We start from the raw sequence: 12,804 nt of genomic DNA on the forward strand, positions 1-12,804 counted from the left end.
AACAAAGCTCTGATACTAATCTGTCACACCCAAAACCAAGAACAGCGGAAACGTTCAGGGGTGGAGGACGTCATGTAAAGTATCATAACAGTGCAAAGTAGTAAACAAGCAACAACATCATCCATTGCATTAAAAGTAAAGTTTTAATACATGAGTGTTCTTTCATTGTAATAAGACACCAAAATATGTAATCAAAATAAAAGACGAGTCTTGTCTGTGCTCCGTCTTCTCAAAACCTGGTCATCGTACCTGTCTACTGGTGACCTGAGAATACAAGTTATTTTGAAAGCGTAGATCAGCATAAAGCTGGTGTATTCATAAGTATTATGGTGTCATTGATTCGAAAAGCTGTTATGAAAGACTTGTAAATGTTTAATGAAACATTTAGTATAAGTGTGAAAACCCTAGAAAATCCCATATTTCCTACTAGTATAAAAAGTAGTCTTCTACCAAGACCCGAATGCTTTGAAGGTTTGCATTTCTGTATCAATGAAGATTTTTCCCTGTACAACTATTATTATAAAAATATAATCTACCTCATCGTTTATGTGAATGTGTCACAAAATAAAAGTAGTAGGGAAAATTATATAATCATTGAAATCGTATCCTTTTGCCTTAGGATAATCACGACGTGGAAACTCGCCGAACAGTACAACCGCGAAGATCCGTCGATGAACAGGTCCCGCTGTAGCTAGCAGCCAGGTGTAGGATGGTCAGTCCCGTATAATATATATATAGTAGTTCTCTCTATATAGATATAGTATTTCTCTCTGGATAACATGTAATAGTATCTCTTCATATAGTAGTATAGACCCATGAATGAACTGACTCTTGTGTAATTACTTGTAATAGGAATAGTAATTTGTATCCCCTAACTATTCCTATAATAGTTTAATGGAATGTAAATTGAATGTCCAAGTAGGTTTATACACCCTTGCTACTCAAGAGTGTTGGAACTGAAGAAAGAATGAAAGCTCTCATATCAATACATATATACATGAAACATAAGTGTATAGATATGGTTTTTAACAGTAAATTGAAGGAGGTTTTGTAAAACATTTAAGAGTTTTGAACAATAAATAATAATGACTTGATGTCAGTTTATAAAATAATTCAAGAGTAATTTGTTGACAACAAAGTAAAAATAACTGAAAAGCATTGTATTTATCACATTTTGAAGTATGTGAAATCATTTGTTTGAAAACACAGTTATAAATCGCATGCGATTGATTCTATAACAGCCTATTTTCTACTTGTATTCCCCCCCATGAAAGCATTTAAAATCATTTAAAAGTTTGATTAAGGGGGTATGAACTCACCTGTAGTGAGTGGCTTGGATGAACGGAATGGATAGGATGCTAGGTGTCAAGTGAAGACTTGTACACACACAAATATCCTAGTTAACATATAATCACACATATATGTATCCAATTAGTCATTTAAACAACTAATTAACCATGTTAAGACATCCTAGGACATGATTTACACTTTATTTAAGTGTTACAAGTACTAAGGATTGCATCTAAGTGTTGTAGAACATTGCTATTGAGTTTAGGGTTCAAGGGTAAACTCCCTTAGAGTTTATAGTTTGGTGACCATAACTCATTGAGTTTACGGTCGTAAACCCATGAGTTTACGGCCGTAAACTCATGGTACTTTGACCATTTTGTGTTTTGAAGCCTTAAAGATCATAAGAAGCATTCCTACTTCATGTTTAAACCTTAGGAAGATATTAGGGTACCATTTCACTCCTTTAAGGAGTTTACGGTCCTTGGACCACTACTCCTTGGGTTTACGGCCGTAAACCCAAATGGTTTATGGTCTTTTGATGTTTTCAAGTACTAAGCACATCAAGGAAGGGGTCTAGGCTAGTTTCCAAGGCTTGGTAAGGGACTAGGGCCACTTTGGCCCCTTTGTTAGGGTTTACGGTCCAAGGTGTTCTTGGACCGTAAACACCTTTCATCCTTTGATTCCTTGTGTTTTCTAGGTGATTAAGAAGTGTAACTAGCCTTATAACACACTAGGGTAAGAGTACTTACAATAGAGAAGCTTGAAGAGGTGCTAAAAGTGCAAGAACACTAGTGTGTGTTCTTGGTGTTCTTGGTGAAACTTGAAGATCTACACTTTTGGAATGATTTCACAGATGGAATCATGTAAGATCACAAGATTAAGTAAGATATCAACTTTTTAGGGATAGAAACACTTACAAAGTTGAAGATCTTGAAGAAAAGTCGGATGATACTTGAGAGAGAATTGGGTTTTGGATCTTGAAAATGTGAAAAGTGGTAAATAATGACTAAGTGTCATATTTATACCCCCTTTTAGGGTTTACGGCCGTAAACACCTTTGTTTAGGCCGTAAACTCCAAACTCTTGGAGTTTTGGGACATTATTGTTGCACAATAAACCCTAGGGCTTCCTCTCTCCTGTTATCTCCTGAAGTACTAATCTTAAAACACTCAAACTTATTCCAAAAAGCTTGAAAGTTAGCAGAAACAGTTCTGACTTCTATTGAATTGAATGGTTGTACAGAATAAAAATTTCGGGTTGTCACATAAAGCACTTCCCGTGATACAATTCCAAATCCTTGAGCCACTTCAGCTGATGATCAAGATCTATAACCCTCGACCGAAACGGACGGATCACCAATCCAACTACCCACTTGCCATAAAAAAAATTAATACACACAGAACATCTCTACAAAGTCCATTTAAATCTTCTTGACAATCCCAACATCTGAACAAAGCCATCCGGTCAATTTATCACCTACACTCTAGAGTGATGGCTCACTACTGCTCTTGCCCTACTAGTAGTAACAATTGATTCAAATCCTGTTAACAATCAACTGACATCCATCTTGAGCGACACAAGTGCTCTTGAATTCGGACTTCATTAGCCCAAAACAGGACATCCAACTTCCATAATATCTCTTCTTAAAAGCTTCTGATGCAAATACCCCACTCACAATTCCTGGAGACATGAACATGGTAGTGACTCCCTTGCACCAGTGTCATGGCCAGTCCTTTACACTCCACAACAATGTTGAATTCCAATTACCAAACGAACTTGAAATGCAACTCCTCTGACCCATTGTGCTAATCCTACATGCTGATCTGACTATTGATCTCCCAAACAAAATACTCAATCTTCCTCTAAGCATGACTCTCGACATGTAAAATGGCATATAACAATTTTTTGAATGATAACTTAAGCAATCATAAAGGAAACCTGAAGCTTACATGGGGTTATCATAAACATTCCAATGTTACTGTTTCGAACCTAAGAAGAGCAATCTATACACCACTAATTTATGAGGTACCCGGAGGACTGTACCCTAACCAATTAAAATTGGTAGAAATTCCAATATAGTTCTAGAAATTTTACCATGTAAAGATTTATGATCCGTTAGTACAACACTGGCTAAGAACATGATTATTCTAGATGGAAATTACATTATGGAAATTGGGATCAAAATACATACCAGTGATTTCTTGAGGCTCGAGCTTGACCTCCTGCAAGACGATGGGCGTTGGGTTTGCATTCCCTCCACCACCCATGCAGGACAGCTGTATTTGAATGATCAGGATGTTGAAAATGAAAACAGATATGAGCCTTATTACATATCGGTGTACATTCCCTCTTTCTCCACACTTGAAACACCTAAAATTTTGAAAAGCACATGCATGAGTTCCCCCTCACTAGCCACATATATCGTAGTCACCCCGACTTCCAACACCCAAGTCAGCTGTATCGAACTCTCCACCTTTTTCCAATCATTCTGAATCATGTGTCCGCCTTCTCTTTCCTTGACTTGCCTCCACATCAATATTTCCTTATCTAGCAACCTCAACAACCTCTCTTGCAGCACATAAGATTGTGGTATGCTCCTCGAATTTGACAATCAGCCTGTCAGGGATTCGACCAATGATATCGGGCAACTCTTCCAGTAAAATCTGTGAAATATCAATGGTAATCCAGTAACGTAATCCTGCATCGCTTGCACTAATATCATAGTGCTCTGCTTCTCGTACAGATTTACATCCTATTAAACAAGACCAAACTGTCATCTCATAATCAAAATGTCATCATTAATCCATCACACTTTACCCACTAATCAGAAATCTACACATCAAACCTCTACCTGCTTCTTAGAATCGTCATGACGTTCCCTAATTCATGTACGGATCCTGTGCTTTCAGTAGTACGGGACCACATCTGGCTTCCACACCTATCCATACTTTCCTCAAGAATCATTTCGAATCTTCTAAGTCACCTTCTCAAGCTGATACTACAAGTACTCGCTAAACAACGCATCCATACACACTAAAACACTTCTTAGGCTCTCCTAGGTTCCTCACCCTACCATCAGCTGCTGAAGGACTCCTACCAATGTCAACTAACTGCCTCATGAATACAATCAGATGACATAAAGCTTAGATAATCATTCGACTAAAAGACTCATCCCTACAACGGTTAGACTCATACGGGAGCTACATCATAGGGCCAAATCAATCACTCTGAGATTATTTAAACTCCGCAACATGCAACTTAACATATTCATGAAATAATTAGCTCACATCAATATGAGTCCCACAAAGCACAATACAAGCAACATTCAGGCATCGAAAAGTCTAACCAGTGCTCTACTAATCATGCCATACTATCTAATCATATGAAATCCATACTAGCATGTAATTCTAAAAGTTATAAAAATAGGAATATAAATGCATCTCTCCTAGCATGAAATCTTGAGCAGATCCTTAGCCCAAATCTAGCATGCAATTCTCATAACATATAACATAACAAACATGTACGAGTATTCTGGGAATCACTTACTTGAGCTGGGCTGATTGCACGCATCACACCCCCTTTTCTTCTTTAAAAATCTTTTTAGAAATTTTTTTTTCTTTCAAAAATTTACCAATTCCTCAGTTGGAGTTCAGACACACCCGAGAGTGTTCCTGAATCCCTCAAACCAAGGCTCTAATACCAACTTGTAATGTCCCGGAAATCAAGGTAAAATTTTCACTTTTAAAACAATAATTCATACAACAATTTTTTCTCAAAACCATTCAAGATGAAATAGTATTTAAACATCAGATTAAAAATCATCAATGCGGAATAAAATCTGGGGGATGTTGTGCAGCCACACTGGGCCTTTCCCTTCCGAACCGAAAGTACCTAAAACCATATACATAAATTGTAAGTACAAAGCTTCATTTCCCTAAAATACCACATACCATACATATAAACAGGCGCCGTCCAAACTGCATATGGGACCCGCCCAAAGCATAACCGGTCCCGCCCAAATCGTATATGGGCCCCACCCACATCATAACGGGCCCCGCCCACAATAATATATATAGAACCTACATACACATACAAGAGTCACAAAGACAACAATCACATTCATACATATTAGCAAGTGTCACAAAGACAACTATCATCCTACAAACATAATCCAGTGGGCTGGCATTGGTGCCGTCGCCCCATGACTATAATGAAGAGACTCACCTCGATCCGATCATAAATAAATAACACTCGGGCTGCTGAACCGTAAAATCCCTGCACTATATCACAAATAATAAAATCTTAATTAACAATTAGGCCATAAACCAAAATCGAGAGTCTAAAATCCTTAATCCCGACTCTTCATGGTAAAAGACCATTTTACCCTTCCCTTACTAGGCTTAACTAATCATGAACCAAAACCTAAAATGGCCCAAGGCCCATAAATGAACCAAATCCAAAAAGCCCTAAGGCCCAACTATGCCCCCAAACCGATAAGCACTTATGGCCTAATAATGGCCCAAGCTAGTTCAAGGCCTAAAATCCCAGTTGGTGAGTACGCTAAGCGTACAATCAAATTACACCCAATGTACAAGTCATCACAACAAGGAAAACGAAGGATCAATGCACTATGGTGAGCGCACACATATGTACGCACATCATACTCCCCTGATGGCCAATTCTCACTTTAAGCACTTAATGCTTAAGACCAAATTGTCCAAATCACAAAACTAACCTCTAAGGGATGTCTTAAGTCATAAAGCTCTTGACTTTATGACTTTACATGTTTTAATGGGGTCCAAACCAAATCCCTAGATTCCTAACTTTACCAAAAGACCACCAACTCATGCATGGAAAATATTTACTCATCAAGATTCAATTTTTATAACTTAGTGACCTCAAAAAATGACTAAAAATGGGGCTCTAAGGTTCTGGAGTAACTTCTACTCACAAGATCCAAACCATGGGACCAAAACATGCTCATAACATGACCTAAGGCTAGATCTACATCAAAGAAACATCAATTTTGAAGCTTTATACATCTAGAAGATAGATCAAGGTGAGCAAGGCCTGAATCTAAAAGCTCCAAGACAACCAACACTTCTCTAATGAGTTCTTCTTTTTCCAAATGCACCAACAAACCAACCAAAATCACTCAAAGACTCAATAATCTTTCAAATGAGGTTAGAGTTTCGAGGGAACAAGTTAATAGGGTGGAGGTTGAGGGTAAGGAGGTTTCCCAAGAGGTTAAGGCCTTTAAATAGGGTCCAAAACCCAAAAATTAGTGTTTGACTCTTACCTGCGTACGCCTATCGTACTCATGGTATGCCTAACATACTAGGGTGAATCACCATGATCACTTAATCCTAATACACCCATTGTACCAGACTAAACCCTTATCCTTCCTAACTTCTAATGGTCATAACTCATGCATCCCAAATTTGTTTTCGGTGTTCTTTATATGCCTGAAAAGGTAATGAAAAGTCCTATAATCCTATCAACTCTCCTTTGGCTTAAAATCTACCGAACATAAATTCTTAATTCATGAAAGGTCTGAAGCATAACTTTTATCATTATACCATTGGGCTCCAACGCACAAATCGAACTATTGGATCACATAATCTACATTACCCATGTGCAAATGGGTATAGACCTCTCTTTCCTCAAAGCCCGAAGCCTTATGATAATTGATCCTAGGGTCACGACCCCAAATTAAGAAACGACTCGAAACAGGGTGTTACACTCCCACTTGGATAAGTCTGTAATTACAATTGGAAGTATAGACCTTGAACTAAACAACAAAGAGCGTTTTCCAATGCCATTGTCGAACTCTGATTCAAATCAAATGTTGTCCCTAGAATAACTGATCAACTATTCCTTTGTTCTACAAGATATCGTATGAACTGAGTCATGGATTAAATGATCAACCTGATGTTCATTTGTTCTGTTTCCGAATTTCCTGATTTGTGATCAAATTTCAGACTACAAAATTAAACACATCAATTCAGTCCGTACCAGGCGTCTGGTTTTCCTAGATCAAATCAAATCACCGAGGGGCCCACAGATATTGCTTTTCATATTACGGCAAAAGGAACGAATTACTTTGAATATACAGCCATACAATTTACATATCAAATCAAAAATGGATTAACTCTTTATCAGATCCAGTTATGGGATGCATTTAAGCAAACCAATGAACAGTTGATATGTAAACTATGAACTATATATCTCTGCTTTAAGAATAGAAGATACTATCGGCTTAGAATTACTTGTGATTGAATCCATGAAATAATATATGAGCGTGATTTTATCCAATACTTAACATCTTAATTTTCAAAGTACTCGTGAATACTATAGAGATTCCAATTGCAATGTCTTAACCTCAATCGACAATCTACAATCAATTCATGACAATTTTAATTAACTACTTACTTCTAAAAGTATGGACGACTGTGGAATTTTGAATAATATTAAAATTACTCAAGGAAGTAAAACATGAAAAGTGAAACATAATAATAAATTAATTGACTATGGTATCTGTAACACCCGTCAAAATTAGGTCATTAACAATCATATGTGATTATACCAATCATGTAATGTGATTTTGTCAAAACAAGTAATATAGTAAAATTACTATGTATTTCATGATAATTCTAATATAAATATGAACTTTCATACATACTTTATAGTATAAATCAAATTATATGTCCATAAGATTCCAAAAATATAGAGAACATCTAAATTTGACTTCGTGTGAAGAAGTTATGATAAACCGAACACTATAAATCTCTATAATAAGATGAATTTAAAATAGACTTAGAATTAGCTATTAGAGTCTAAAATAGAACTGTAGTACTTGTAAATACCTACGTGTGGATATAAAGAACGTCAGAAACGGAGTTCGTATGCAAAAGTTACGACCTTCCGAAGATACAGCTGTCAGAAACCCTAATCTGACTGAACTCACGAGGTGAGCATAGATATTCACGAGGTGAGGAGTCATTTTGCCACATCTCGGAATCTAGAAGGTGTGACGAGGCTACGAGGGGATAAGATCCAAACTCACGACGTGAGCAAGGATTGATTCACGTCGTGAGGAGTCAAAGGGACACCATCCGAAGCTAGGGACCAAATGGCAGGTTTACGAAGTGAGCAGGATCGAGCTCACTACATGAGCATGCTTGGTTCACATCGTGAATGGCCAAAAATCAGCTTATAAATAACAAATTTGACCTTAACTATGACATTCCCATTTTCACGGCCAGAAAAGACCGATTTTTGTTTATGCTTTATAAAAATCAGAGTACTTCTTTTAATAAAAATGTTGCGGAATTTGTTCCCAGTAAAACATGAAAAATACGTTATCAAAGCATTTTCGAAGAAATGTATTTTTATTCAGTTAAAACATTTGGGATGTCATCGTCAATACAGAAACATAAGCATAAACATAACTTACATTCATTTACACTAGTGATCTACATCTCTTTTAAATCTCTCAGTGCAAAGTAGCTTCGTATCGACACCTGTGATACAAATAAGCTGGAGTGGGTCAGGTTGGGAAACCTGGTGAGTACATAGGGTTTTCAACCCACAATAATATAATTATTATATTTAAACATCAAACAAACAACCCGATTACCCATCCCCGTTATCTTCTTTAATATTCCTTAAAGAATTATCTTAAGGGTCATCTCCTATATCATATTTACCTCTCATCTTTCAACCTCACATTTCCTTATATGCTCGTTCCTAAGGCATGAATACGTAGTTACAACGTCGCCTGAATTCGTAATTCATAGTAAGGGTTAGAGTATCATCGCATGAATATACAGTCACCACATCACCTGGACTCGTAATTCATCACATACAGGTTATAAGTCTGCTGGTGTTTCCACGGGTTGTCTAGAATATTCCGTGGTCGCCATCTATACTCTAGTAGATGACTACATCTCCAAATTGTCGGACAAGGTTATAGTATCTTTCATCCTACATCACCGATTCATCATCACCTATCCATCACCTAATTATCATCACCTTCCTATCATTACCTATCTCTCATCATTTTATTTCATCACACACCAACTATTTCATCTACCCATGTTTTATCCCAACGTATTTGTAGATATAAAGTAAATATATATTTAAATCATTTAAAACATGTATAAAATCATTCATCCATCATAGACAGCAAGTATTCAGATAATATGCACACATAACACGTAATTTATATAAAATACTTCATATCTATGTGTAAGATGAAAGGGACCATGCACTCACCTGTTAAAGTGAGGATTCCAAACTCAGACAGCGCGTCGTTACTCTTAAAACAATTTCCTTCGACAAAACCTAGTATCAATACCACTAGGGTTTAGTCTAACGTTAACCGCGACTAATTAATAGTCTAGCTATTATTATTATTATTATTATTATTATTATTATTATTATATAAGCGTTAAACAACACTCTTATATAACTCATAATAATATCCCAAATAATTGTTTTAAGGTCCTAATAATGTTACTATAATTAATTATAAGTTATATTAAAAATAGCGTAGGCGTAGCTCACTTACAGCGAATTTTTATTAAAAACCGGGCTTCGCTGGAGTAGCGTTTCCGAGCCGAAAACTTTTCTTCTCGGAGCCGTCGGGCGCTCTGGGGCTTTCTTCTCGTGCAAGGGAGGTTCCCTAGACTTGGGAGGGGTTTAGGGAGGTTAGAGAGAAGTTAGAGAGAGAAAGAAAGGTTTGAAGGTGTGAGGAAATTATGAAGAGTTCATCTCTTATTTATAGGAATTCTATAGTAAAGTAGTCTCCAAGCTTCGTCCGTAACTTTCGCATACGAGCTCCGTTTTTGTCTGTCTTTTTACCGTTGAGTTCCTATTAATGAGATCTTCAACTCTCATTTAGACCTCGTTGGCTAATTCTCATTCTATCTCGGATTTACAAAACTGTATCGAATTCGCCGCGCTCGAAAAGTAGAGACTAAGCTTCGTCCATAACTTTCGCATACGAGCTCCGTTTTTCTCTGTTTTTTTACCGTTGAGTTCCTATTAATGAGATCTTCAACTTTCATTTAGACCTCGTTGGCTAATTCTCATTCTATCTCGGATTTACAAAACTGTATCGAATTCGCCGCGCTCGAAAAGTAGAGACTAAGCTTCGTCCATAACTTTCGCATACGAGCTCCGTTTTTGTCTGTCTTTTTACCGTTGAGTTCCTATTAATGAGATCTTCAACTCTCATTTAGATCACGTAAGCCAAAAACCGCTCGAACAAAAATTCGAGTTTCGGGCTGTACACTGCTAAGCCGAAACTTCGAAAAATCATAACTTCCTCATACGAAGTCAGATTTGGGCGTTCTTTTTATGGACGCTCTCGGTTTAACGTTTTCTACGACTTTTGTTTGTATCACTAAGGTTAAAAGTCACTCCATCATAAATTCACTATTTACGCTTCCCGGTGTCGTGCCGGTTTTGCCGTAAAACTTCGACGGGCCATAACTTCTTCGTTATAACTCGGGTTTCGGAGTTCTTTATATGTACGGAAACCTTGAGAAATATTCTACAACTTGGTTAAGATTATTTATTATAAATAATCTTTTGCCGAAAATTCGTTTTCGACACTCATTGCCTCTAAATTGACTAGCCCAGATCTACGGGAGTTACATTAACACTTCTGTCACACCCCGGCCGTCGGCGGAAACACCGGGCAGTGTAACGTCATTTCTCGTATCATAGTTATCAACTTCCTGAAAACACATACAATTTAAAATATACGTCAATATAAAGTTGGTGAGTCCACAGGTTTTGACTCCATATAAAAATAATACATTTTCCAAGTTCAAAAGTATAGTTTTGAAAGTATCATTTTGACTCTCCAACGTTTAGTATATATATCCTAGGTATAAAAGTTTACTTACCAAATAAGTAGTTTACTTATAAGTCTCATATACTATGAATATAAGTGTTTGTAATTCCATACAAACGAAAGTTACTTCGTATAAATCTTATTTCAATTCTATACGAGTAAAACCGCTACGTATAAATCTATTTCAATTCTATACGAGTATGTGTGTTAGGTATAATTATCTACTTAATATACAAGTAGTACCTAGGGAATAAGTAGGGGGAAACTTGTACTTAACATTAATACTTGTATAACGACAAAGTATAATGCTTCTAACAATTTGCTACCATGAGTCCGTAACCGCTGCTTGACAACAAAACCTCTGACAAAACAATACACTCATGATTTACCATGAGAAACAACACCGCACGCTTCATCGACGCCGGAATAAAAATAAAAGGAACGAATCGTCACTCGCTTGTATTGGGTTGAAATTAACAACCACGAGTGGGGTCGTCAACCCGTATCTTATTCATACACGACTTCCTCGCTCACATGGGATTAACGGTTACAGGTCAGAGGACTTCCACTAAGATCCCCAATCTTAGTTGATGAACGATGTAGCTCATGTAGACTTTGACGGCTTCCTATAGCTCTAACAACAAAAGCATTTTCATGTCTAAAACCCTAAGTCACTAGACTATGCTTTTAAACATTACTCCTAACTTCATAACATTTAGGCAGTATAACAGCTATATCTTGGAGTAAAACCAGGTTTTATATTGACCTAAAACCAATAATAACAACATATAATGTTCCTAGTTTTATCTTGACATAAAATGTCAATAGCAATACAAAGTTTTATCTTAACATAAAACTCACAACGTATAACATATCCAGTTTTACCTTGACATAAAACTATTAATAGCAACATAATTTATAACTTAACATATACATCTTCCGAATATAACTTCGGAACTATATCGCACACAACATATATATAGAATCTTAAATATAACTCAAGATCTACATTAGTAAATTAACATACTGATAAGTTGATAATAGTTGTATATATTCAAAATATTATATTTAGAACAACTATACCCCGGCTATTATAACTATATACTGTCATATAGACATAATAATAACATATATATAATATCTAGCATGCGTTTTCCCCCGAAATATTAGAAAGTGAGGCCGTGAAACTCACTTTAGTAGCGTGATTATAGAATCTAAACGGTCAGAGGCTCATCGTTGTCAGGCTCGAGAAGGGAAAACGGCCTTCGGAAATGAGAGAGAATGAAAGGAGAAGGTGTAAGGATTGAATGAGCTTTGATCGCTATTTATAGGGTGTTCTGGGGCCATTCACGTCGTGAACATGATAGGTTCACGTCGTGAACATCCAGGAGTCACCCCATAGCCTTAATACGTGTTTTCAAGCTCCGATTAGTGTCTGTTGACTCCTCACGTCGTGAATTTCAGAAATTCACGTCGTGAAATTCTGATGCTCACGTCGTGAGTTCAGTCAAATTAGGGTTTCTGACAGCTGCATCTTCGGAAGGCCATAACTTTTGCATACGAACTCCGTTTTCAGCGTTCTTTATATGCACGCGTAGGTAATTCCGAGTACTATGACTTTCATTTAGATTCCAATAGCTAATTCTAAGT

This window comes from Lactuca virosa, chromosome 8 (assembly GCF_052849685.1).
Source record: "Lactuca virosa cultivar CGN04683 chromosome 8, Lactuca_virosa_CGN04683_v6, whole genome shotgun sequence".
NCBI classification, from domain to species: domain Eukaryota; kingdom Viridiplantae; phylum Streptophyta; class Magnoliopsida; order Asterales; family Asteraceae; genus Lactuca; species Lactuca virosa.